The 27,054-nt window shown below is 40.5% G+C and overlaps 1 protein-coding gene across 2 annotated transcripts in view; it reads right to left on the bottom strand.

The window, feature by feature from the left end:
* Positions 1–27,054, bottom strand: part of ATXN1 (ataxin 1) — a 376,299-nt gene that overhangs the window by 130,564 nt on the left and 218,681 nt on the right. For both annotated transcript variants that reach the window (XM_088791372.1, XM_088791373.1), the window contains one exon: positions 17,608–17,734. The gene's annotated coding sequence lies outside the window, so the exon portion shown is untranslated. The remainder of the gene's footprint in view (positions 1–17,607; positions 17,735–27,054) is intronic.

The following is a 27,054-nucleotide window of genomic DNA, read 5'->3' as shown; positions in this document are numbered from 1 at the left end:
GCGTGACCAGGAATTAGCATGAATCACAGTTACTCTACAACCGGAGAGATGCATACTCCAGTCACCAATGTCGGATTTTAATGTTTGTTCTTATCCATGAAAACTATTTCTTTACATACAGAGGAGGGAATGGTGGTGGTGGTCCTTGGGGTGGGGAGGGTCGGTAGAGACAAACAGGCATCCCAGCAGCGGTGTTTTTAAAGACAGATTAGATCTACATCTTTCCTAAACTAACAATTTTGGCTTGAAATTGGTTACAGAAAGTACCTTGAATCAAAGCCATCTGTTTGGAATTCTTCTTTTCTATGGGTATAAATTCCCTATAGCTATTTACTGTAGTTGACTATTTAGGAATATCACTATTATCTTTATTGTAACTTTCATTTCTATTGCATTAAAGTAGGACTGTGAGAAAACCAGAAAGGGAAACTTAAAACAGTTGCCTTGAAACTTTCTTACCTGCTAACAACCCTGTCCAAAAGTTAGATGGGGGAAGAAGCGGAATTATTTATTGCCTAAAAGAAGACTAACCTTGTTTGAAGACTCCATTTATTCATGTGTTTCTTGTTTCTTATAAAAGAAGGATATGCTCTTGCTAACGACATTTAATTTCTGTTTTAACCTAGTGACCACTAAGTATTTTAACTCTCTCCCAAATAGGGAATTTTAGCCATAATCACAGAATAACAGTAGCAATGCAATATAAATCATAATAATAATTTGTCTCCTATTAGCCTTGATAGTAACATCACAGAACTAATAAACTCTGAGGCGAGAGCCGAGGGTAATAATGTAGTTTAAGACTAATACATTCATTTATAAAATAATACCATTACCTTATAAAGGTGGGAGTGCCATCAAATTATCTAAGTAACTTCTGTTTCCAAGGGAGTCATTGTGGAATTATGAACAGTCACTGACACCAGTAAGCGAGGGTATGTTATCCCTGGGCTCTGAGTTGCTAGTATACACCAGCTACACAAGCACAAACCAACGCAGAGCATGGCAACCAAAGGAGTCAAACCTCAGTCCCCCAGTCTAAGGGGACCGCTGCTAATAATGTGCAAAGGGAATGCATGCATTTACAAAATCTACATGCCTGGTATTGGAAACACTTGGATTTAGAGCAACCAGGAGTTCTCAGTGCTGCTTGAGAAAGTACAGTGACTTGTTCCTCACCTGCAAGAGGGGAAAATAGTATAGTACTTCTAACATAGAAGTCACTTCTAGAAGGCACAAGAGACCTAGAAGGCCATTGCATTGTCTTGCTTTTGACTAGGAAGATGTAAACTTGCTTAGACTGATACTTCTGCTGAACAGTAGCTAGAAAAAAATGGGTAGATTTGTGTAGAAAACTATTTGAGAGGCTGATCCTCTCATCTGGACCAAGTCGCTACATCTCAAATATAGGAAGGTAGATTTGAAAGTTCCTAAAATCTTCCAAAACTATTCAGTGGACAATGTTGCTCAATGGCCACCCAAAACTTCTAGAAAGGCAGATTTTTAAGATTCACTTGCAGACACAGAGTGGGCACTCTTTAAAGGCCTGATGAATGAATGAATCAATGAATGGTTCATTTAGAGTTGTCTGTGTGATACTTTACTAGGGCCTGAAAAATTAACAGAAGTTATACAAGGGTCCTGTCCTTACAAAGCTTCTATTCTATCAGGAGAAGCAACAGATAAACAAGTAATTTTAATATGGTGTGATACTTACAGGAGTAATGCAAAGCTATGAATAGGGAACAGATATAATAGGGAACAAACTGTGAAGAACTAAGGAGGGGGGGCAGAGAAAGCTTCTAAGACAGGATCTGATTAAATGAATTCACACCAAGGTGCTAATATCTTATCTGTGGCTTCTGTATCTGGATCATGTGCATTTTAATAGAAAACAAGGGAAAAGTTTTGCTCAATATCCGAAGACTGAACTCCTATTACTGCATTTCAGGTATTAGGTGAGAGACTGGCAGAGAAGATACTTCAAATAACACTACTGGGCAGAAAGTCGACCTAGTTCTATCACAAAAGAGGCTCAAAGATGGGAGGTGCATGTCTTCCTTAAGGAACTGTATCTAGCAAGGACGTGAAAGAAAGTTGGTGAAGGGTCTTGAACAGGTATTTGCACACACGTTTACTGCAGCATTACTCACAGTGGCAAAGAAGTGGAAGCAACCCAAGTGTCCATCGATGGATGAATGGATCAACAAAATGTGGTATGTCCATACAATGGAATAGCATTCAGCTTTACAAAGGAAAGGAATTCTGACACATACTACAACATGGATGAGCCTTGAGGATATGCTAAATGAAAGGAACCAGTCATAAAAAGGCAAATCCTGTGTGTTTCCACTTATATGAGGCCCCTAGAGTAGTCACTTTCAGAGACAGAGGTAGAATGGTACTTGCCAGGGGCTGGGGGTTGGGGGGGGTGCGGAGTTTGGTGGGTACAGAGTTCTAGTTTGCAAGATGAAAAGCATTCTGATGATAGATGGTGGTGATGGTTTCACAACAATGTGAATGCACTTAATAGCACTGAACTGTACTTGAGTACAGTTGAACAGTTGAGTACACTGAACTGAAATTCATACTGTACATTGAACTTAAAAGTGGTAAAGCTGATAAATATTATTTTATGTGTGTTTTATCACGTTTAAAAATTGGAAAAAAATGAAAGTTGGTAAAGCATACCATAGCTTTGAAGTTTATATGCAAAGTTAATTAGATTATTAAGATTAAGTTAATAGTTGTTTTATATGGAAAGTTATTAGACAGAATGCAGGATGAGTAGCATGCATTGATCGGGTGGGCAGCTGCTTGGTTCCTAATATGTTTGAAAAACTGACACCCAAAAGATCTTCCCCCCACAGGGTCAGCTGAAATTACACTATTAAAAAAATTCAACCCTTGGGTCTCCAAGCCCTTGTACAATGCAAGTATCCTGGCCAAAATCTCTCTCAGCTTAATGTGTTTTTATCAGACTGTTTCTCCACAGGTCAACCAAGGTACATGAACTGGTTTGAGGCATTGGGAGAGGGGAAAGAGGAGGGAGACGAGATGCCGAAGGAACATGCTGAAATCAAATTGTGCCTACTTGGCAATTTTCCCCATGCCACAGATGACCTTTTGCCACAAATTTTCATACAAGTTTTGCTCTGCTTCCTCACCCCTACACTCTTCCTTCCATGTGAGACTCCCAGCAATAGAAAACAAATTTACCACATGAAACTTGAAAAGAGTTGTATCAGAAGATAAACACGGCTTCTGCTAAACAATGTTCAACTATGGCTACGTACTTCACCCTGGAAACTGATTCGAGTTTTCAGTTTCATAAACTGAAATACGGCTAGTAAGTTTAAGACTGAGATGTAATAAATAAATATATATGCCTTGCGGCTCCGCATTTCTGGGTTTGCTACAATGAGTAGGTTAGGTTTGAAGAATTCAGATCTGTGAATGATGTAATAGCTAGGACGGATTGGATCAGAGGAGTTTAATGTCAAGATAAGTGAAAATCATAGCCCACAGCTATGACTTTATGCCCTTTCCATAGAATAAGACTGGAAAGCCAGCTGAACGCAAAGCTGCCATGCCCTCTGTCCTTGGGCTGCTTTCAGTAGAGCAAGACAGGGAGCCTTGGGAAATGTGTGTGTGTGTGTCTGTGTCAGAGAGAGAGAGACTCTATAGTTGTATCAGGAGAGTTTACATAAAAAATAAAGGTGGGAAAGCAACAATATTCTGACTTGGGATAGCCTATCTTTCTTTATAAGATACTTAGAATGCTTATGGGCATGACTTCATCAGTTGCCACACCATCTGTCAGACCTTAGATTACAATGACTGCCTCGGTATATTAATCAAGGAGACAAGTGTAGTTTCGATAAAAGTTCCACTTGTCCAGACTACACTGTACTATTACAATTTCTTTAAAAAGCAAGTACCTGGAGGTAGTTTTGATTATGATGTTGGCTTTAATTGTGTACCCATGCCCCTTGTGCATTAGCATAGTTCCATTGCTTAAGGTACCATAGAAAACACAGGTGGGTAAGAAAATAAGCTGGCAAAACCCAGTGAAATAATACACAGGTGGCAGAATACATACACCTGCATCTTCACTCCACTTCTAAAAATAAGAAGATTCTATTTTTTCCCTCTATACTCTATATATTCTAGAATAGGTTGAATAAGTACTTATAAAGAAATATATTATTTTGATTAATATTTCATGCAAAACTTCACGTAAGGTCATGTGTTTGTACAAAAAAAAATACGGCAGTTGGTTATTTCAGTTACCTATGCTGCTGACCTCTCTCCTCTATCTAGTACTGGTTTTAGACCCTGAGTTGGAAGCCAGACCAGACTGAGCACAGCAAACCTTATTTTCCTTTCAGTATCGAATGCAATGAGTCAATGTTTATGCAATGATCGCTATTAAAGCAAATAAGCAGAATCAGGAATTCTAAAACACACCATGTTTTCATTTCCATTTCACGTGATTATGAAGCCACCAAATTTGGGCTCTTTAAATTATGAGGCCCCTTATCACACATTTCTTTACCAGTCCTTCACACAATTGTTTAACTAAAACTGATAAAAATGTCTAAAATTCTTGCTATTTCTCCGCAGCAAACAAATGCCTTTAGCCTCGGACCCAGCACCGGGGTTTCTCAAACCCTCTCCTGTCTTTGAAAATGTATGCCCTTCAGGTGACAATGCCAGTGATAACACCTGGTACACACGGGAGCTAAGCCACCAGCCCCAGACATGCAGAGTGGTACCCCAATTGAATTGAATGCTGACAAAGCACCCCTATCAGTGAGCAGGAAGTGAAATGCTAATATGGCCAAGTGTCCATCTCACAAGGAGTGACTTTTTAAAGGCTATGAAAACTCTTTAAGTGGAGAAAATATAGTTACAACAGTGGCCTTCCTGCCCTGAGAGGAGTAAGCTCTGGGCTTTTAGTTTTCCTTTTTGTCTTTCTCTATCCCCTCAATTTCCACTTATTCACAATTATATGGTGAGGGAAGGCGTCCCTCAAGGCAAAGAGAGCAGAAACCAGAGGCCATTGACCAGCCTGCAACACCCTGTCTACATGCTTCAGTATTTTTTTTTTTTTTACGGAAAAATTAGAAAGAAAACATAGCAAACTATTTATCTACTTAATGTGCATTTAGGTGTCCCCTCCCCCATTTTTAAAAATCTATAAAAGACAGCACTTTCAACATCTGAGTTATAACCCTGAAGCCTGAAAAGTACCCTGCTACTCCCACTTGATATCATGCAGTTTCAACGACAACAAACTGGCTCCCAAACGTACCAGTGAAAACCACAAGTTCTCACTCTCGGTGACTTGAATTTAGTGAAATGAAACAGTCATTTCTATTTTAGTATTTTAAAAGCGTTATACTTAATAGCACAGTTAAAAGGTCAGTTCTTGCAATTAATGGGTGAGCACCGGTCTCATCCAAGGGTAGAAACAGATTTTTTAGGGAACCCAAGGGCCCCCAGAACACACTGCCTATTTTGAGGTCAGAGGGAATCCTGTTGGAAAGCAGAGTCTTCAGCTGGGACGATACTATCACACGACCTACCAGGAGAAGACACTTTCAGAGACTGTCTTTCAATCAGTGCATCAGTCGGTATTTATTTAGAACCCCCGGGACACAGGAATCTGGCAGGATCCTGACAAGGAGTGATGTGATGAAAGCTGCTGGCAAGATCCAGCTCCCTTAACGTATTCCAAGTTCTTCTGGAAGATTCCATATGGATAGTGCTTGTGACCTGAGCCTCTGTCCCTCCTGACAGACCTTGAGGGTCTCCACTGACTTTTCTGGTCACACTGTTTAAGAAGCACATGTCCACTGGGAACCACCTCTCATCTACAGCACTTCTGTCTTCTCCTAGCTGTTCCTGGGACGTCTCTTAGGAACCATCCCTGAATTGTCTAGGCTAACACATGCTTTTAGGATTTTGCCATCTAACCATGCTTCTACATATCTTACTAATCATGTCAACATCCTGCTTAAGCTCTGTCAACGACTCTTCTCCTGTCTTCAAGATAAACTCCAAACTCCTCAGCAGAGCTGACTGAATAGATACTTCATGATCTGGCCCTTCCCTGACACTTCTTACCTGCTCTCCTTTGGCCACTCTGGACTACTTTTGGTCTTCCAACATGCCATGTTCTCTCTTACCTCTGAGCTGGGCACATGTTGTCCACCATGTGACTAAAGCTGGCATTTCCCTCATCCCTTGAATCTGTGACTTGCTTATTTGGCCAAAGGGAAATTAGCAAACACCTTGTGAGGAGAGGTCGAAAAGCACTGGTGTATCTTGCTTTGTCCTATGTTGCTGCCCTTGGGATAGCCACCTTGAGATGGCAAAATGAAGGAGCTCAGACTAGCCTACTGGAGGATGAGAGACCATGTGGAGCGGGGACAAGCTGTCCCACTGAAGCTCCCCTCTCCCTCAGGCCAACCAGCCTTACAACACCTAGACATGTGAGTGAGGCCATCTTAGACCAATCAGTCCCAGCCACGCTGGCCAAGCTAGAAAAGCCCAGCTAACCCACAGAACCACAAGAAATAATATGTTTGTTGGGGTGGCTTGTTACACAGTATATGCCAACTGATACACTCACTTTGTTTCCTAGGTTAACATCTCCCAGTCTCAGGATGAAGGCTTCCCTGACCCCAGAAAAGGCTACACTGCTTTGCATCCAGTGGGTTCCACTAAAAGAACACCGGGCACAGTATAAAGGAGTTGACTGTTTTCTCATCTCTCCAGTGATTAGAAGCTTCTTTAGCTGTTGTGGATGCCTTACTTACAGCACACACTCAGTAAATACTTGCTGCATGAAAATACAGGATGTATATATCTATCTTCTAGCTTTTTTTATCCTTAATTTCAAAGAATTAGACTAGTTCTTTTTACCTATCACCACCTGGACATATTAACTACATCAAAATATATTTTAATGATTTTCTTTTTTAGAGTTCCACTCATATCAATAGTCTTTGGGAATCTCCCTATTCTTTTATAGATGAGACTATCATATCTTCCACTCACCGTGCCTTTCAGTTTCACTAATACTGAAAAATTCACCTAAAATTCCAGGGCCTTCAGTATATTCACATGGATAATTCTGACAAATGTTGTCACCTTCACCATCATAATTACTCTACTATATGTGAAAGAAGCAGAAGGCTTTAACAATACATACTGAATTCACTGTCAATGCAATGACACTGACAGTTAATGACAATTCATATAATGGAGGAAATGTTTCTACAAAGAGACTAGCTAACTGCAATTGACAGTTAATGATAATTCATGTTGTAGGGGAAATGTCTCTACAAAGAGATTAGCAAGTTGCAATTGTTTACCTGTTGATTTTAGCGACACATCATGATAAATTTTGTTTTGTGAAATTTATTATCCTAACAGCATTATAGCCACCACAGCTACTAGGGAGAAATCACTGGGCTAAAACACACATCTCATTTCATTCTCTCAGCAATCCTGCAGGGTAGGTATGATCAGACCTAATTCACAGATAAGGTAAATAAAACTCAGAAAAAGTTGGGCACTTTCCCCAAGGACACACAGCTAACGAGTGGCAGGGCTGGGATTTGAACCCAGATATGATTGCAAAGCCTCCTATTGGGGCTAATATCTTCCAATCTGATGCTATTAAGCGGAAGTGATGACTATGTTCCTTTGGAAGACAAAGATATAGAGACACAGAGACAGACCGTAGCTTGCTAGGGGTCTGAAGCAGGAATGAAAAGAGACCCCAGGCATTCGTTCTTACTTAGCCTATTGCTCCTGCTCCTGGGCTGGGCCCAAAATGTCTCCATCTTCTTCTCAGTTATCAATATTTAGATTCACAGCTACCTTTGTGACAGAAAACAACAAATTTGAGAGGGAGAGATAACAGGTTCTTTCTGTACTAGGTGCGTTTCCAATTACTGTATATCTAGATATATTGTGTAAAGTATGAAGCATGAAGTGCATGAGATCTAACGCGTCTCTTCTGCTTTACCAAATTTCTTTCCAAAAAGGAACTATCCAACTTTGAAAGGATTTCATTTCCTACCCTCATAGGGGCACTTTTTTTTTTTTTTGTTTGTTTGGTTTTTTTTTTAAGATTTTATTGGGGAAAGGGAACAGGACTTTATTGGGGAACAGTGTGTACTTCCAGGACTTTTTTCCAAGTCAAGTTGTTGTCCTTTCAATCTTAGTTGTGGAGGGTGCCGTTCAGTTTCAAGTTGTGGTCCTTTCAGTCTTAGTTGTGGAGGGCGCAGCTCAGCTCCAGGTCCAGCTGCCGTTGCTAGTTGCAGGGGGTGCAGCCCCACCATCCCTTGCGGGAGTTGAACTGACAACCTTGTGGTTGAGAGCCCACTGGCCCATGTGGGGATTGAACCGGCAGCCTTCGGAGTGAGGAGCACGGAGCTCCAACTGCATGAGCCACCAGGCCGGCCCAAACTTTGAAAGGATTTTAGTCTTCCAACTTTAACATATTCACATTAGCTATATTTATTATTCACATCGACATGGGAGAATTGTCTGCATTGCCTGTGCACGATGAGGAATATTTACCATTACCTATTGAATTAAGAGTTACATAATGATCTTAAAAAAAAACTCTACTTCTCTACAATGTCAAAATGCGACTAACAGACATTTATTGTTCTAGGAACACACATTGTCTTTTACAATTTAAACCATTTCAGCAACTTAAAATAATGACCCGTTGAGCACACCACACACCTGTCCAACGAAACTGACTTTTCAATTTTTATCTGTTGAGAAATCTATCTTGAAAACAAAAAGTTTCAACTGAAAGTATCAACACCTACCTTGTTCAAATATCACTTCTCTTAATTCCAGTCCCAGATCTTAAATATCTATTCTTATTACAGGTATGGAAGTGGGAATTGATATTTGTGGAGTATGTAAAGTGTGCTAGAAATGTCCAGATACACCCTAATTGGCTTCTTCATCATGAGGATGCAGTTATCTCAGCTAAGTGTGGACATTCGGTGGAGCAAATAGTACTAGATCTCTGAGAGTGCAAAAATGCTTTTAGTAGTGCAACTTAAGGTATTGACACTACTTTATGCCATTTGTGGATTTCAGATGTTCCGGGGACATGCCATTCATCGGATTCCCTCGCTCCTCATCTCCCAATGAGGTTTGCAGGTAGATCCACCTCTAGTTCTTTCTTTGTGAAAAACGTCCTGACATCACCATGCCAACACAGACAGAAACACTCCTAGAAGAAAACGTCAGCCAAAGTCACTGGCTAGGGGCTTTTACAACAAAGTGGCTATGGAATAAAATCCCCAAGACATTCAATGTCAATCAGCTTTATCTTTATCTAGATAAGGTCAGCTAGGTTAGGGACTTTAAGACAGAATCCTCAGGACTTCTAATGTTTTTTTTTGGATCCAAACCAGAAAAGGGGAGAAAAGTCATTTAGTGCCAATTCAATTTGACATAAAGGGAGGAGGAGAGTAATTAAAAAGAAGAGTGTCCCTTTTCATGCTGGGTACGTGGATAAATTACTGGAGCCCAGTAAGAAAGCTCTAGTTACACTGGACTGCTTTCCAGCCAGACCAGACTACAGGAAAAGGAGCCAAGACCAACTGTTGTGGTGTTTCCCTCTCTTGACCTCCGATTCCTCCCAAACATCTACCCATGTCCCCAACTCTGAATGCCAATGCTGATAAACAACCGGAACATTAACTCAATTCACAAGAAAAGCGGATACCATCTGATGTTCTGCGATCGCCTAACATCTTGGCCTGGCAGACCCCAGGTTATGCCTGGACTATCCATTAATCAGTTTGTTATTCTCCACTGGATGCTATCGGTAGCAGAAAGACCATGTGGTCCACGATCCTTAGTAAGTGACACTCCCATGATACTGAAATCCTCTTCCTGGAGGTCTGCCCAGATGAAGGAAATGGAAAATCCTCTTTGAGCAAGGTGAATGCCAACTCTCTGCTGACCCTCTGGAGGCCACCCTCACCACTGCCATTCCCTTGCTTGCCTTTAGGGACGTGTCAGCCAGTAGGTTGCTAGGACAACTGGCATCATTGCTGGGACACAGAAACAGATCGCCAGCAGAGCTGGGAACCCAGATTGCAAACTCCAATGACAGCAACAAGATACTGACTGGCAGCTAATCTGCTCCACTAAAGGGGAGTGACAGACTAACATTATCCAGTGGATAGCTCTCACCTTCACATACTATCCTTTAATCTACACTTGTGCTTGATGTGCTGGTGACAGAGAAGGGGCAAGAAACTTGCTTAAGATAAAGGCTGACTGGCTCTATTCTGAATTATGTCAGCTGGTAGATATGCAGGAACCAGCTGATATTTGTATATTTAATTGATTAGTCTTCTGAGTGTGGGGGGAGGGAGGTTGTTTGTAAGCAGAAGCAGGACAGCCAGAAACAGGTAGAGCAGCTAAGGTTGCCAAAGTGAAGGGAAAAAACTGCTTGTACAGGCAATAACTGTCTCCTTTTGGAACAATAGCATCCTAATCTCATACCCCCTTTTCTTGGAGAACAAAGAAGAAAAAGGCAAAGGGGCCTGGAAAACTAGGGCTTGCCATGGTAGAAGAAGGGAACAATCTCTGTGCCCAGTTCTCTTTGTTCTGTAGGGTAAGTTTTACAATGCTTATAATGGGTAGCAACTCGTAGGAGCCCCAGGCATTAAGACTGCCTGTCAACATCTTGGATTCTAGCCCTGGAGAAGTTACAATTTTCCAGTTCTATGAGAGCTACAAGGGTTTGGGAAGAAAAAAAGCAAAATGAAATGAGGAGCAACCTAATGGAAATTTTAGAAAACTATTTTAGCGATTGTGTTTTCATTTCTAGATATGCTGAGCACATTGTCCCCATGTCCCTAAAGAGGGCTTATGTGCAGAATGAAAGAGATAATCAAGGCCAGTCCCACGCAGAGGTCTGGCACTGTGGACATGTCCCATCCCAGTGCCAGACATTCAAAGCAGGAAGGAAGAGGTCATAAGGCGTGATGTGATAAAGGGATTGGGAAAGAAGTGGGATTTAAAGGTGGAAGAAGAGGGGAAGAGTCCAAAGAGCATCACAAGAACTTGCCTGAATTTTGAAAATAAAAGATTCTAAAAGAGATTGCCAATTGTATCCCATTAATATTGCCATTTGGGGGGATTCTACTTGAGAAAGTTGCTTCAGAATGTACCCACAAGTAGAAAGAAATGAATGAAACACTAACTTCCTGCAACACAGGCTGCAAACAGCCTATTTTACTATCTCACTTAAAAAGCACTTTACACTTGTGGGAAATTACTTTTCCTGGAACATAATCATTCAGGTGTCTGCAAAAGGTTAACATAATCTTCAAGACATGTACAAAATGGATTAATTCTTTCAATCTAAGATTCCACCTAGCAGGATTTATTACATAGCTCCCACTTGGAATTTAATATGAACATATGTTGAGGGAGTGGTTAAATGATTTTCTGGTATTAAAAACTGATTATTTTATAAAAATGAAAAATTTGGGAAATTAAAAGAATGAAATTATCTTTCTAATTGTATTTTTACATTAGTCCCAAGGAACAATTTATTTGCTGGTAAGAGCCAACAGATTTTGTTTTGGCTTTATGACAAAATAATGTTATTTAGTTCCTATCTGTGCCTCATTCTTCTGTAAGAGAGACAACAATCTTTTAGAGGAATAATGAAAATAATTCAAATCCTATGGCATGATTTACTTTGTGAGAAATGACATACATACGTCAGTAATATTTTAACAAAGATGATGGAGCCGCCCAACCTCGGCAGTGCCCAAAAGTGTGGGAATTATTTGATATCCCTCTGGAAGAATTTTCAGTGGCTTCATACTGTCCTTTCAAGGCAGCATCTCTACCCAGTCACTCTGTCCTTCCTTCTCGAAGGCATACTGACTCTTGAATAGTGAGAACTTCAAAGATACACTACTTGAGAAATACATTTTCAATTTTGGGTGTGGTTTCTGCCTGAAGTTCAAGTTGAAAACTCTACACTTACTAGGGTTGAGAGGTGTTATTTCTTTAAGTGCCTGAGTTCTTGCTTCAGCTTTTGCAGATTATTTATATATATATATATATATATATATATATATATATATATATATATATATATATGTGTGTGTGTATATACATATATATGTATATATATATGTGTATATATATATATATATATATATATATATATATATATATATGAGAACCCTAAAGGAGAATGGTTTCCAGGTACTACAAATCCCCATTCTATGTCTTTTTTGGTGGTCATACAACATCATTTCTCATGGAAAGAAGTTTTGACTCTGAGCTCTCATCTGCCCAGATGCAGAAGCAGTTAAATAAAAGACTAGTTTTATCTTCTCTCCCTCCTTTGCCATCTCAAAGCAAACACACACACTGGGTTGAAATCTACCCTCTGCTTCAAGAACTAATAGAGATGCTCAGCAGTCCTTGAAGCCTTCCCTGAAAACCCATTCCTGAGAAAGCTTACCCACCATGCGGTTGGGACCACGTGACTCTTGTCCCAAGCACAACCTCCCACAGTGCTCTCAGAAGACAGTAAAGATAGATTACTCATCCCTGTATCCTTAACAGACTTTAGCACACCTTGACACCAACAGTCTCAATAAATATTATTTATTTAGTGAATTCTAAACTTAAGCAGAACATGCTTTTTACCTCAGCACTATTCAGTTAGAAAGCAGTCCGAACAGGCTGCCGATGCCTTCTTTTCCCCCACAGAACATGAATATTATAGAAGACACATGAACATTTTTACTTCCACAACTTCCGGGTGCTCTGTGTTTTTTCCCTTCTCCTCTACATGATGTTGACGGAGCATTTGGGGAAGATGACCCTGAGGGGAAAGGGTGTGCCTGGAATGTGCTAGACTGCCAACTGACTCGGGAAGTAGTTGCGACATTAACTCTCAGAAGTAGGAGCTCAGGCAAAGGCCACACCAAAGGGGCAATGCCAGGAACTGTGGCGATCAAAAAGAAGCAACTGTGAGAAGTCTGGGAAGGAGAAAGAAATAGGTACAACAGAAAACTCTAGAGGACATGAGGCTACAGACTACTTGCACGGAATACGCTCATGCAGAGCCCTTACAATATGCAGGCCGATTTAGAGGGTCATGATAAGCAAGGGCCAGGAAAAAAAAAAAAAAAGAAAGAAAAGAAAGAAAACACAGAGAGACTGTTTTCCTTCATTTATCTAACAGTAAAATCTCCCTTTCTCTCCAGACCCCCTTCTCCACCTCAGTTTTTTTTTTTTTTTTAATGATAGTGCTAGAGAATTTGTTATCACAGATGGCAAATCTAAAGGTACAAATTGACAGACACGGGGGAATTCCCAAATCCATCTTATTAGAGTGTGTATGTGTAGTTCTCTTACTCTGGAGACTAGAAATTCAGTTCCCATTTTTCAAAGCTTATGAAGACAGCATAATACTGTGCAAATAGACACAGAGGTGTTTATTTTAGTCTTACTATTGCTCCCTAAGAATACGTAACTCAGAGCCGTTACTCTGAAAAGGGGGTCGATAAGCACACAAAATTCAAGAACCTTTATCATTGTGACCTGCAAACGCAATGTAGGAGGATGAGGTCACCCTAAGACTTTTGTGAATTTCCCCTTTCACACCACAGAGACATTAGATGGACTTCATTTGTACCGGCATACCATTTCTTCACTCCCCGTTGTGTGTCATCCAAAAGGGAAGAACATGAAAATGATGCTATTCAGTAAATTGTGAGTTTCTAGGTAGATTCCGCATGTCAAGCCTGGTTCCCACTTGGGGAATAAATGTAAACATAAAGGGTGATAAGATGGTGTGATTATAAGAGGCAAAACCATCAAAACCACCACCTTTCACAGAATGTCCGGCCAGGCCTCTCATAAATAACTGAGGAAACAAACCACTCAAATGGAAAAGCAGAGAAAACACACACAGTGCAGAATTTTTAAAAAAATGTATCAGAAAATCCCCAAACTCAATATAGTTCTATAACGCCTTTCTTTTTTTACAAACTGTTTCCTTTCCCACATTACTTAAACATACCATAGACATTTAGCACCTACTTCTCAGTAGCCTTCTAAGGATTAAAGAAAACAGACTAGTCCCTCTATGCCATCTCCTACCCTATTCTCATCAGAACCATGTTTATATTCCTTTATTCCTGGCTTAGGCCCTCACATGTGAAGCCCAGGCATATATTTACTCTGTCCTTAGACAGCCACTCAACAAACATTTAAATATTTACCAAGTGTCCACTATGGGCCAAGTAGCATTTTAGGAGTTGTAGCTTCACCAGGAAATAATAATAATAATCATTATCATCCTCATCATTATCATCATCCCTGCTTTCATGGAGCTTACAGTTTAGTTGAGCAGATAAATAAATAAATATGTGATACATAAGATGCTTAAAAGAAAAATAAAGTAGGCTAGAGGATACAGAAAGATGGGGTGAGTGCTATTTTATACAGGTCAGGGAAGGCTACTTTGAAAAGGTAACTCAATAGGTCCTATTTAAGGAAGCAGAGAAGCTCAGGAAAGAAACATAGTAGCTCACTACCTCTTTGCTTATATACTAAACAATATATGAGTATGAAGGTGGACAGTTTTTAAAAAGTTAATTTCAAAAGTGGCTCATGTTTAATTTTCAAAAAGAACAAGGGGTGTATATCCTAAATATAAAAGACGAAAGCTACATTCTTAGAAAGCACTCAAATGAATACCTTTGAACTGTCACATGGTGCCTGGGGAAAGGGTGTCATGATGGTGACAGACATAATTCTTTTTTTTTTTTTTTTTAACTATAGACTGTGCTCAACATTTTAAAAACAGTTGTAAATTAAAGTTGTGCCAAAGCATTGACTTTTAGAAGACAAACAGGGTAAAATGAAGGTCCAATCTGCCTCATAAAAGACTGCTGCTTTATGCAACGTTAGCCACTGGAAGCCAGAAGAGCTCATTTAACTCAACTTTCTCATGTTACTCATCATAAAATGGGCCCCTCAGGCTTCCGGGGCCCAAGGTTAAACAGTTAACTGTAGCATCATGTGGAAAACCCAAGTCTCCTGATTCTTGTCAGTTTTCATTGCCACACTTTTCTTGTACAAGATACCATATCTCAGAGCCTGCTTGAGACACTTGCAGGAACAAAGTCCATCTGCTAGAAAGATGGTGGCAGATTTGAGAGGTGGTTTAATGGGGACAGGAAGAAGAATACTGCAGAGGTAATGAGTGTGGGGTGCAGTCTGCAAGGACTGCTGAGGATGGACACCACTAATTCCAATGGCTGCTATGATTATTACTCGAGTATTCATATGCCCACAATCATACCTCATCTACGAGCAAGCACACATTCTTTGAATATTGTCTGCCTTCTCTACCACAATGGCACAGGCTTTGTGGCACCCAGGACACCAAAGTAAGGGGAAAATATAAACCCCGTGTTGTAAAAATGCACGAAGATGACAAAAAGTTACTAATTTCAAAATTTACTAAGAAAACTAGGACACCCCTGCCACAACCCAAGCAAATGCAATTGGGAAAATAAAGTCCTTAGCGTGAAAGGAGTTTATACAGTTCAGTATTTTCTTCTTCTCTCTCAACCTACTTCGTTTATAGAAGGATTTTAAAGTTACTTTAAGTTGGCCATGTGGTATCTTAAAGTTTACATTCAGAACTTCTTTGAAAACCTTACTTAATGTTTGAGGCTTGACGTGGTATCACATGAGCAGTTCAAAGTAATGGTTTAAAAAAAAACCCAAAAAAACCACAAGATTCAAAACAAAAACTGTCTTGATTATAGTAACTGCACTGCTCATTTAAATGTAACCTGAAACCTAAAGCCTTTTTCCATAAGATGCTTGTTTCTTAGGATAAAAATGCTTTAAAACATATCACCGAAGTGCATTCTAACAGTTACCTGATTGGGAACATAATTTCTAGTAAAACACACTGCTACTGTAGCACCCAAATCCGACAGTGCCCCAAATTATTCTTTAATAGTGATAGAAACTTTCATAGTAAGAGATGTTTTTTTATTAAGTATTAAAATGACTGACACGATGCTCTGCCCCTTACGGGGACCCCAAACCAAGATGTCAACTGATCAATAAGCAAATAGCATGAAGCTATCTATAGGCTCACAATATAACACTTCATGGGGGTTAGTGAATGCCCAAGGCCGCGAATTTGCTTGACCTTGACTACAGGACCCGGAATACAATTCAGATCAATTGATTCCAGGAGCTGTGTACTTGCCACTAGAACAAATGTGCTCATATCCACAAAATAGAAACAAATTAAAACACCAGCATCTCCCATCGCCCATAAACTATAAGGCACTGGGAGATTATGAATTTGTAAGCTTATTTTAATATAACTGTTTAACCCATTTATATGGAAAATATGCATATTTTAACTTAAATTTTGAGAAAACCATGAAATTTTGAAAATTCAGTGGAAATTTTTCCTTTCAATGTCAATGCTCTTACTCCCTGATATATGCTCTTACATGACTGCATTTTGCTTTTCAAAATCTTTGAAGAAACTAGAAAAAAATAGGTAATAAACACCTGGAAAATTTTCCTGAGTAAATTATTAAGAAGCTAAAAACTTAATATATAAAGTTACACACACACACACACACACACACACACACTCACGAAAACAAAAACCAAAAAAACCCTAGTCGAAGCTGGCTCTTCATTTTCTAACATTTGAAGGAAATACATTTCTAGGCCATTATGGGTTTCCTGTAGCTGAATTGTTTCCTGGTCAAAACTCATCTAAACTTTTTTTGGTGACACAGCCTAGCAATGAGGTAAAATCTGCAGAAAGTAGAGCTGGTGAAACCCCTACATTTTGTGACAGATAAGGTCTTTGAAGCCCATCCTGTACAGTCTTTTCAATTACTTGGTCCTAAAACTCCTCATGAAAGGTGACTAGCAGCTGACCTTCAGGAATTACTTTACTAATTTCAAAGTCCCAATCTAGTAGCCTGGTAAAAACCAGTAAATCAGCCCATTTTGAATAAGAGAAGTACCCAAAACAACTAACTGCACTTGCATACCTCAGATTTTTGAAAGCCAGAAAAACATTTCATTCCAATCCAAAATTTCACATAAATAAAAATAAGTGCTGGTGGCAATCCTGGTTACAAATCCTGAGCCTGGAGAATGTGACACCCCTCCCTCCCCTCCCACCTACCAACCTGAAAGAATTTCGAGGTTGCCCTAAACTTGATACTAGTTAACTGTACCAGGAAAAAGGGCATTCCTACAACGGAAGAATCACTGTATTCCACTCTTTTGTTCCAGAAGGAGATAATGAGTCGTGCCCCACAGAAGCTGAGAGAAAGGCAAGTTCACGGCAAATAAAAACAGAACCTCTCCCCTGAAGAAAATAAATTAATTGGATGATCACCGAGAGCTAACATGAACACCCCTTCATCACCCTGGATCGGTGACATCCCACGACCCACAACTCCTTGCAAGGCAGGCCACCGCAGATGCTGGCTGCTCTTGTCCACTTACAACATTCACTGTGCCTGTTCACTGGGCACCCCAGGCTTCCTTCACCATGGAGACGTCCCACAGGAAGCAGGAGGGCTCCTGGGCTCAGGCGTGTTCTTTCTTCCTTTCACAGAGAAGTGAGAAATACCTAGCATGGGAATAGAACAAAAGGGAAAGAAAAAGGTAAGTGCATCAGCAAGTCACTTGTTACTGCAACAAAGGAAGTGTATAATCAATCAGACTAATTGATAATTCACCGAACACCATTTTCCAGTACCTTTTGTAAAGAAGATATTCGATATTTTGGCTCTTGCCCCAGGAGACACAGCCGCATGGCATGGCCTGCCTTAACCCTGGCTCTCCCCTGCCCCCTCTAAAGTTGAAGCCAATTCTGGGAAACTTCGGATGAAATCCCAGCTGAGATGCAAAATTGGAACACAGCCTCAGAATAAGCCACCTGATTCCACTCTCTGCATAAAGGAGGGAGCTAGGACCTTTGCCATTTTCATACCTCGCTGGGTTGTTGGGAAGATCAATAAGATCACTCTTGCAAAGCACTAAGAGTTCCTGAGAAGAAAGGCACTATATAAACGCAAAGTAGTGTTAGTGGTCATAAGCCTGTTACTGAGCTCTGAGCCAGAACATAAAAGCCAGCCTTGGCCAGTCATCAACAACCAACCATCCCTGGGGCACCCACACATCCAAACGTCGGCACGGGTCACCATGCTAAAGCTCCTGCTTCCACGGAGTGGCTGACAGAAGTAGAGGACAGAAACAGAGGCGCCTGGAATCTCAGGGAGAAAGACAGTGAGGGCTGGGAGCGGGAAGCCAAGAGGTAGGGGGAGTGGAAGGTGGGTGAGAGGCATGTTCCTGCACATCATTACATGGCTTCCTCAGATTGCTGGGCTGCAGTGGTTAGTGCACCGGAGGTTTGCGGGGCTGTGAAATGTTCCACTTGGCTCTCTGCCATGTCCACCCACTGAGGATAACACTGCCACACAGAAGTGGCACACCGATCACCTACTGGAGAAGGACTGGATCATTTTGGTCTGTTACTTTTAAAGAAAAGACCGATTCGTACCCTGATCATTGATATTTTCCACACCTGGATTTAAAAAATTTTCCCCTCCTTGAAGACAGAGCCAGGAAGAGCTTTTCATGGGCCAATATTATCAAGTTATTTTGACTTGTGAATTCTTGAGGAGCATACTTGAAGTATAGGAATTTACATGAGTGGCTTTGGGGATGACGAAAGAAAGAATTGAAGTGCTACTCTGGCATCCTGTTCGCTCCCCAAATAAATCATCCCCAAGGGCCAGTCATGTTTTCCTTTCCAAGTTATAAACACACACTGAACAAAGGTGGGAGCACGGTATTCACACTGTGGGTGTAATATTTTCGAGGGGAAAAAAATGGTCTCTATCTCAAAAAAGGCAACAATGAATAATGTCAAATCTTAGATTTGGAATTGGTAAAACACTGACAAGTTTACCTCAAAACAAAGAACTAAAAAATGGAGAGAAAAAAAACTAGGACAGAAAGGAAAAGGAGGTGTCTGCTATTAATATAATTAACTATGACTTTTATAGTGAATACAGTTTCCAAAGTGCTTTCTTATTAATTAATTCATTTGCTCGACAAATTTTTACTTGGTGCTTAGTATATCCACCGGGTTCTGTGCTCGCAATGGTGAACAAAACAGACGAGGATCATTAAAGAGCTTGCTGCCTCAAGAGGGACAAACGTTAAAGAATTATAGTATACCAGTTTTAGAATATGTGTAAAATTTGAACACTGGACAGGTATTATGAAGGAAAAACAGGCACCGTGATTTGCAGTCATAATGGGGGTATCTTATTTAGAAGGAGGGGCTCAGAAAGGCTTTTCTTACAAAAGGAACATTTTAAGCAGAGAAGTGAAAGATGAGCAGAAGTTAGCCAGGCATCGCGTTTCCAGGGAAAGGAAACAGCCTGTGTGTTATGTGATGTGACCTAGAGATGTACAACTAATTTCTGTCTTTTCATCTTTGTTTCTTTCCTGGCATTTCAACGGGGTTTCCTTGACCAAGAAATGAGCAACAGACTTTATGTTAACCAGAGTTATTGTGGTGATTATTTTGCTATATATATATATATATATATATATATATATACATATACATACATATCCCCAATCATTAGGTTGTACATCTGACACTAAAATAATGTTATAGGTCAATTATAATCTCAGTTTTTAAAAAAAGAGCAACACAACTATTCTTAATACCTTGGAATAAGAGATGATTCTTCTTTCTGACTGCCCGGGCCATCAGGGCAACAAACACTTAGCGATTTCTAACCGGGAACACCACTCAGTGCAGGTATTATACTTGATGTGACAGCAAAGCAGACTCTGGCTTCCTAATGCGTCTCAAGTCACCCATCATCACAAGAAATAAAAGGAAACTCTGTGCTAACACCTGCATGCCGCAGCTGGCGTTAAGAAAACCCTCCCCAAAAGGGCTAAAAACAGACCACATTACATATAAAGTCTGAAAAAAACATCTTCTCAGGACTTTGCATTAGGTTCCAAATTGGCCTCCTCTTGACTGTCAGGAGATATATATATATATATATATATATATATATATATATATATATATATATATATATATGTTGTTGGCTTTTTTCCCCTGTCTCAGACTTAAATGGCATTTATGCCGACCTACAAGAGTGTCCTGTGAACCTTCTCTTGGTTCTTGGTTTGGTTATCTGTTTACTTGCCCAAGTGAGTAACATGATACAAAGAAATAAAAAGCAATGGAAATGTTGTATTCATCTGAAGTGTTTTTTTGTTCCCTATATCCCAGGTCTGGTACAGCTTAATTCTTCCGCTAAGGAAAATCAGTCATTTGCTTTCTTCGTTCTACAAAACAAAGGCATCCTGAGACAGGCTCATTCATGTTCTCCCCATGAATGGAGTAAGTTTGAAAGTCTGTTTGAAATGAATAGGCCAAACTTTAATTTGTCTGTTTCCATTTAAGACACCCAGGATAAAGTGTACTTTCTCCTACCAACCAGTTCATTATATAACCAAAAACATTAATGATACTCCAAGTTCCAAGTCTTGAAATACAAACCCTCGCTTTGACTTGGTAGTTTTGACAAACTAGAAACCTCAGGAAGAAAAGAGAGAGCAAGAAAAAGGACTCCTTGAAGCCAAGTTGTCCAATACCTCCCCACCCGATGTGGGAAATTATGCCAGGCTGACAGTTTCATCCTCTGTCCATCCAGAGAAGAAAATGACACAGTGCCAATTTCTCTTTCCCCTGACTGCCCACGGCACTTACAGCCTCCACCACACATTTTAACCCAAGGTCTTTTCAATTCAGCACTCTGTTATATTGTCTTTATACTCCACTGGATTTATTTAAGTCTTGAAGGCTTGAAAAGTTTATAAGTTCCTTGATGAAAGAAACCTTGCCATGCCCTCCTTTTACAGCCTCCTAACAGTGTTTAGTAGAAGAGCCTGAATGTAAATTAAACGATCCATATCCAAAACCTGTTCTACAACTTCACCCATACTCCAGAGGAATCACTACTCTATAGCTGTAATTCAAGCCCTTCTCTCCTTTCTCCATCCTCCAGGGACTTGGAGCTCCTATGAGGGCCACCACCCAGATGAAAGCCCTCCATGAACTAGAGAACCACTAAGTTATAACTTAGGCTTCTTTCTCCTGTTTTGACAATTCATTCTAAGTTACTAGTGGTTTCTCAACTACCATCTTCTTTCAAAATTTACACCGATGTACAACAGCCCGCCCGCCCCGCCATCCCAGGTCACCAGGAACCTATATCCTTGAGTCTCACAGCTCTTCCAAAACCAATGATAAGGACACCCCTGTGGTAAGTGGAGGCTCTGAGGTTGTGGCTCTCAAACCTCAACCGCCATCAGAAAAACCTAGAGGCCTTGTTAAGCCGTATTGCTGGGTCCCATTTCCAGAATTTCTGATTCAGGATAGGGAATTCGGCATGGGGTGGGGCCAGGGAACTGGCATTTCTAACAAGTTCCCAAGTGATGCTGATGCTGTTGGTCTACGGATCACACTTGGAGAACCAGTGCTCTAAGGGGAAGTCTTTCTGTCAATTAAATAACCTGCAGAGGCTAAGGATCTTTTGAGTATATTTAATCACTATAAGATGGCTACATTGGAAAGAATGACACCTGACTATTCCAAAGAGGTGACAGATGACCAAAAAACCCCAAAAAGTCCAACACACTTTATAATCTGGGAAAACTTTTGGTGGTTCTCAGTCTTGGGTCTTAATCTGCTCTCCTCCTACGGGCCTCAGGTCCTACTGGGGTCAGTTTTGCCCTCCATCTTTCCTTCCATTTTTTTCCTTTACTAGAAACTTCTCATCTTACAAACATATCAGTTATTGCTATTCACGAAGGACCTTCCCCATACCCTGATGTATTCCCAAATGGCTGTCACCTCTCTCCTGTCCACCAACAAACGTTAACAGGAGCATAAATTCAATGCCAATATTTCACCAGGTACATCTTAAACTCTTGGAGTTTGACTCCTACCACTATTTTTTTTTTGTTTCATTTTGTTTTTAGTAAACTTCCTTCTCTTTCTTTCAGAATGACTTCCTGCCTTCTAAATGTAGCGTCCTTTTCCTAATTTACTTCTTTTATAATATTTGATATAGTAGGTTCTTCAATTTTCTTTTCCTTTTATTTAGTATACTAGCATTGTTGCCTGAATAGCATCTTTCAGGAATAACCTCTCTCTCCCCATTCTCTTCGTTATACGGGCTTGGATGACCCCATGTCTTGGCTCCAAAGACGGCCATGTGACCTAGGTCTGGAGAATCAGAATACATATCTCTCTCACCATCAAGACTGGTTTTAGCGACAGACACGTAACCAAAGCCACACCAGTCAAAGGGCTCTCTCAGACTGGCTGGAAGTAAGGAATGAGTCACCCCCTGGTCTACTAAGAGCTTTTTTCCCACCCCATGAGGAAAGCCCACTTAAGAATGAAGCTCTGCAGTAGGGAGCAAAGCTGAAAAAAATGTCTGCGTCCTGACCACAGTGAGGCCTCTTGTTGGATCCAGCCATGCCAAAAGTTAGATTTACGTCTGGATTTTTTAGTTACGTTGTAACCGACAAAATTCCAAAATGCCCCCCCAAATTGTGCTGTCCCTAAGAGCACACACACCTTCTCCTATTCAACCAAATGCTAATCTGGGTGCTACTCCTGTGAAGGGATTTTGCAGATAAAATTAAGGTCCTAAATCCATTAATCTTAAAATATAAAGATGATTCATGATGGGCCTGTCCTAATCAGGTGAGCCCTTCAGAGGGATAAATTGTTACAGGAATGAGATTCAAAGCATGAGAGGACATACGGGAAGGGTGGGGGGGGGGGGTTAGTGGCGGTCACACCACAGCAATAAACTGGAGATAGACACCAGGAGCTGAACGTGGTGCCTGGTCCACAGCCAGCACTAGAACAGGGGCCTGTCCTACACCCACAAGGAAATAATTCTGCCGACAACCATGGGAACTTGAAGAAGACCATGCGCCCCAGACGAGAATGCAGTCCAGCTAACATTTTGATTTCAGCCTTATGAAACCCTGAGTGGAGAATCCAGCTGTGCCATGGTGAGACTTCTGACCTGCAGAAACTGAGATAACACAGGTGTGGCTTTAAGTCACTAAGTTTATGGTCATTTGTTATGCAGCAACAGAAAACTAATACATACATGATACAATCAAGTCCTTTTTTTTTTTTTTTTTTTGCTGAAATCACTTTGAGTTTTGTTCGCCTCTTGTACCAAAATATCCCAGTGAGCCTGGTTTCTCTGAGACGGTGCTATTCTGGTGTTCCTTACATCACACTGCTGCTAGTTTCTTGGCTTTGTCCCTTCCTGTCATTCCTCTTACCCCTAAGGCACGTTTTCCCCAAGGTTACATGCACAGCTCTCTTCTCTTTCTATAATAATTTCCCTTTATTGCACATAGTTCTTAAATCTGTACCCATGGCCCTGGCATCTCCCCCAACAAGCTGCTGGATATATGCAGTAGAAATAATTATGTCCATTTCAAAATGTCCCATCCTTTTCCCCCCAAACCAGCCCTCCTCTTTTATTTCCCGTTCATGCTAATGGCAGCATTGTCTTCTGCAGTCTCCCCCAGTCCATCAGCTGTCAAGTCCCATCAAGCCTGCTCTCTATTCCCACCCTGCCATGCTAGTTTCTACTCTATTCCTCTCGCAGCAGCCTGCTAATTGGTCTTCTTGCCTTCAACATTCTCCCTCCAAACCATCTGAGTCATCTTTGCTGGATCAAACTTCCTGGAGTAGATTACATAACTTCTCCATGCCACACTGTGGGATTGGTTCTTATACTCGTTAAAAGTCTAAAATCTGATGTTTCAGACCTTCACAATCTGGCCCCAACATGCTTTTCCAACTTCGTTTCGTACTTCTCCCTTCATGCACATTGTACCAGCAAACGAAGATTCTTTCTTTATCTCTGAGAGCTCACATTTCTAATCCACAAGTTCAAATTCAAGCCGTACCTAACAAGACTTGTTCAAATCCTTTCTCCATTACTCTTTCTTCATCCTCCTATGTTGCAACTTTCTCAATGAGAAGTATTGTTTTTTTTTAGATGTGAGCTTCTAAAGTTTGTATTCCTTTTCCTTGTATTCCTAATCATTTTGTTCCTTACCCTAAAACAGGCATCATTTCCCCAGGCAGACTGTAGTAAACTCTGTGAAGACAGGATTTTTGTGCCTGTCTTCTTTTTGGAAGCCTCTGAGTGCTTTTGTTAACTAACGGTAACCCCCTGGTAAATACTGGTTGATTGCCTGAGAATGTGGTATTTTACTTTCACTCTGACATGTCCTCAAGTCTCTTTACTCTGTAGCTATCAGATAGGAGAGTCCCTCACTGGTGACTTGGAGAAAAATCATTACATAAGCTAATAGGGAAACAGCTCAGTCAATCAATGAAATATTCTGCCAGGGCCTCTTTTTTCCAACCCAGGACTAAAGCTGACTCTGTATTTTCTTTCTGAGGAAGAAGGAGAAGCAGCCAGGGCTGCTGGCAGTTGCAGAGTTCAGAAACACATCCTCTGGAAGAGCCGCTCAGCCCAGCAGGGAGCCTCTCTCTCCGCCCTGCTTCCAAAGGAGAAGGAATGTCAGTCATGGGGGCCAAATTCCCCCTTCCCAGGAAAGTCAAGGGCAATGCAAGTACAGGTACCCAGTAGGAATTCAGGCACTGGAGGGAGATGAAGCCCAAACCTAAGGTAGTCTGAAAAATATGGTTATTCATCATATCATACAATCCCTCTCCAATCAACATTTGATGATGTCTGAAATTTAAACATTGTAAATTCTTTTCCCAGACTGGTAATCCTTGGATATTAAGCATCTACTTGGAACATCTTCTACTGATATTGATGGGTTTGTGCTTAGGTTAAAAAAAACCCCTAAAATTAGTATCTACCTAAAGAACACATAATCAGAGAGGAAAAATATGCTGAAAAAAAATCCTGTGATCAAACTTTTTAAACACTATAATTCATGATCCACGCCACTGTTTCCTATTATTAGCACAGCTTATCACATAAAGGTAAGGCTTTATCCACACAGCTATGGACTCAGCAGGTGTCTATACTGCTATGTAGGTTATATCTCCTCACTCGTATAAAACCAAGTTTGTTAAGAAATATAACTATGCATCCAGAGAAAAGTATGTCTGCATATCAAGAATAAGATGAAAATACACATGAGAAACACTTAATCTGCATTGAATAACCATAGAAGGACGTCCCTGGGAAATTATTTTTAAAGACCCAGGTGGCATGTGGTCCTTATTGACAATTTTTTCCTAGCCTGATTTGCTTCCTATTCTGCTCCCAATGGCGCAGGAGACAGAAACGTGGATCAAGAAGCCTGAGACACTGGCCACACATGCCCTGGGTTACAGGCGCTCTCAGGCATTCATGAGTCATCACAAGCCTCCCTGGAGGAGAGTTTTATTCCAGAAGGGCAGTGATTGGTTTGGGTGTTAAAGAAGCGTCAGGGAAAAATGGGGAAGGCGGGGACAGAGCCTGTGTTTCCTGTGTTGATCATTAGAAAGCTTTTATAAATCATGAGCTGTTGTGGTCCTTGAGTGGTCATCAGGAGGAGTCCCTTGACTTGACATTTCTTTTTGTTTCTGCTCTATTTCGTCTCCTTTTAATAACAGAATTAGCAAAAATTCTAAGAAAGAAATTTACATATTTTCCACTCATTCTCTTTTTGCCATTATATTGGGAATTAGACGATAGTATCCCCAACTATTTGATTTGGCCTGACTTTACAAAATTCTAATTGGTGAGACAAAGTAAAAGACCAGATAGAATCCACATACACCCCCAGACCATCCTTTTAGACAATTACAAGTAACCGAGTTCAACAAAGGTATTCAAAGCAGAACTTTGGAGGCAGCCAATCAAAGCCACACTTTCCTTCCATTTAATGAAATATTACTATGTAAAAGCATAGCTACAACCAGGACCTCCAATCAGGCTTTAAAAAATTTTAGCATCTCTACATGATTAAAGGTTATTCAAAGATTTTTAAGGAACAGAATATTTTCCAAAAATTCAAAATGAGCAACAATACTAACTACCCAACTTTTTGCATAATGTTCGAACCAGCAGGATTTTCTATAATTATACTGAATCAACCTCGTTTGTCTTCTTTTTTGTCTCTTTTATTCAATTAAAAGCCAAAAATTCTAATGACTCAATATTTTAACCTCTTTTTTCATACCATTCCAGGTAGCTGTCTCCTTGTTTAAATATCACAACTTTCTGATGCAATCAGAAAAAAAAATATTGCCAGACAAAGGCACTATTGAAAACTTCTCTCCTTTTGGAGGAGGCTTAATAAAACTATTCTAGCTTAAAACTGAGATTTCAATGGTCTCAGCTGTGAACAACAAGTAACAGAAATACCACTTGGCATTAAATCCAGGGATTACCTGTTGAAACACCAAAGGTTGGGAGACTTTGATGTGGGTTACTTGGTGCCGGGGAAGTACCAAGAAATACAATTATTCTTTTTCTATGAATGTGGAGTGGAAGATTTGATACCGTATTTGGAGCAAAGATCCACTGTGTGGAGGGTGGGGCAGCACAGGGGAGGGGTGCAGAGGGAAAGCACATGTGCACAGCCTGCTTGAGCAACTTACGAGTACTAGCATACAAAGAAGCATCGCTCCATTTGTTATAACGTAGTAAACTCAAATAAAGGGAAATATCAACTAGTATTTTCTGAGCAAAGGACCCCAGCAAGATACAGCCACAGTTTGCCTTCTGAGTCCTGTAGCTAGATTAAAATACCTGATGATCATGTTTCATTAAAAATCCCAAGGAAATTCTTTACATAAAGAGCATTCTATAAGTTTCCTGTATCTCTTTAAAA

Source organism: Rhinolophus sinicus, chromosome 14 (genome assembly GCF_057876585.1).
Source record: "Rhinolophus sinicus isolate RSI-liver-muscle chromosome 14, RSI-T2T, whole genome shotgun sequence".
NCBI lineage: Eukaryota > Metazoa > Chordata > Mammalia > Chiroptera > Rhinolophidae > Rhinolophus > Rhinolophus sinicus.
This window is presented reverse-complemented; position numbering and strand designations above follow the sequence as displayed.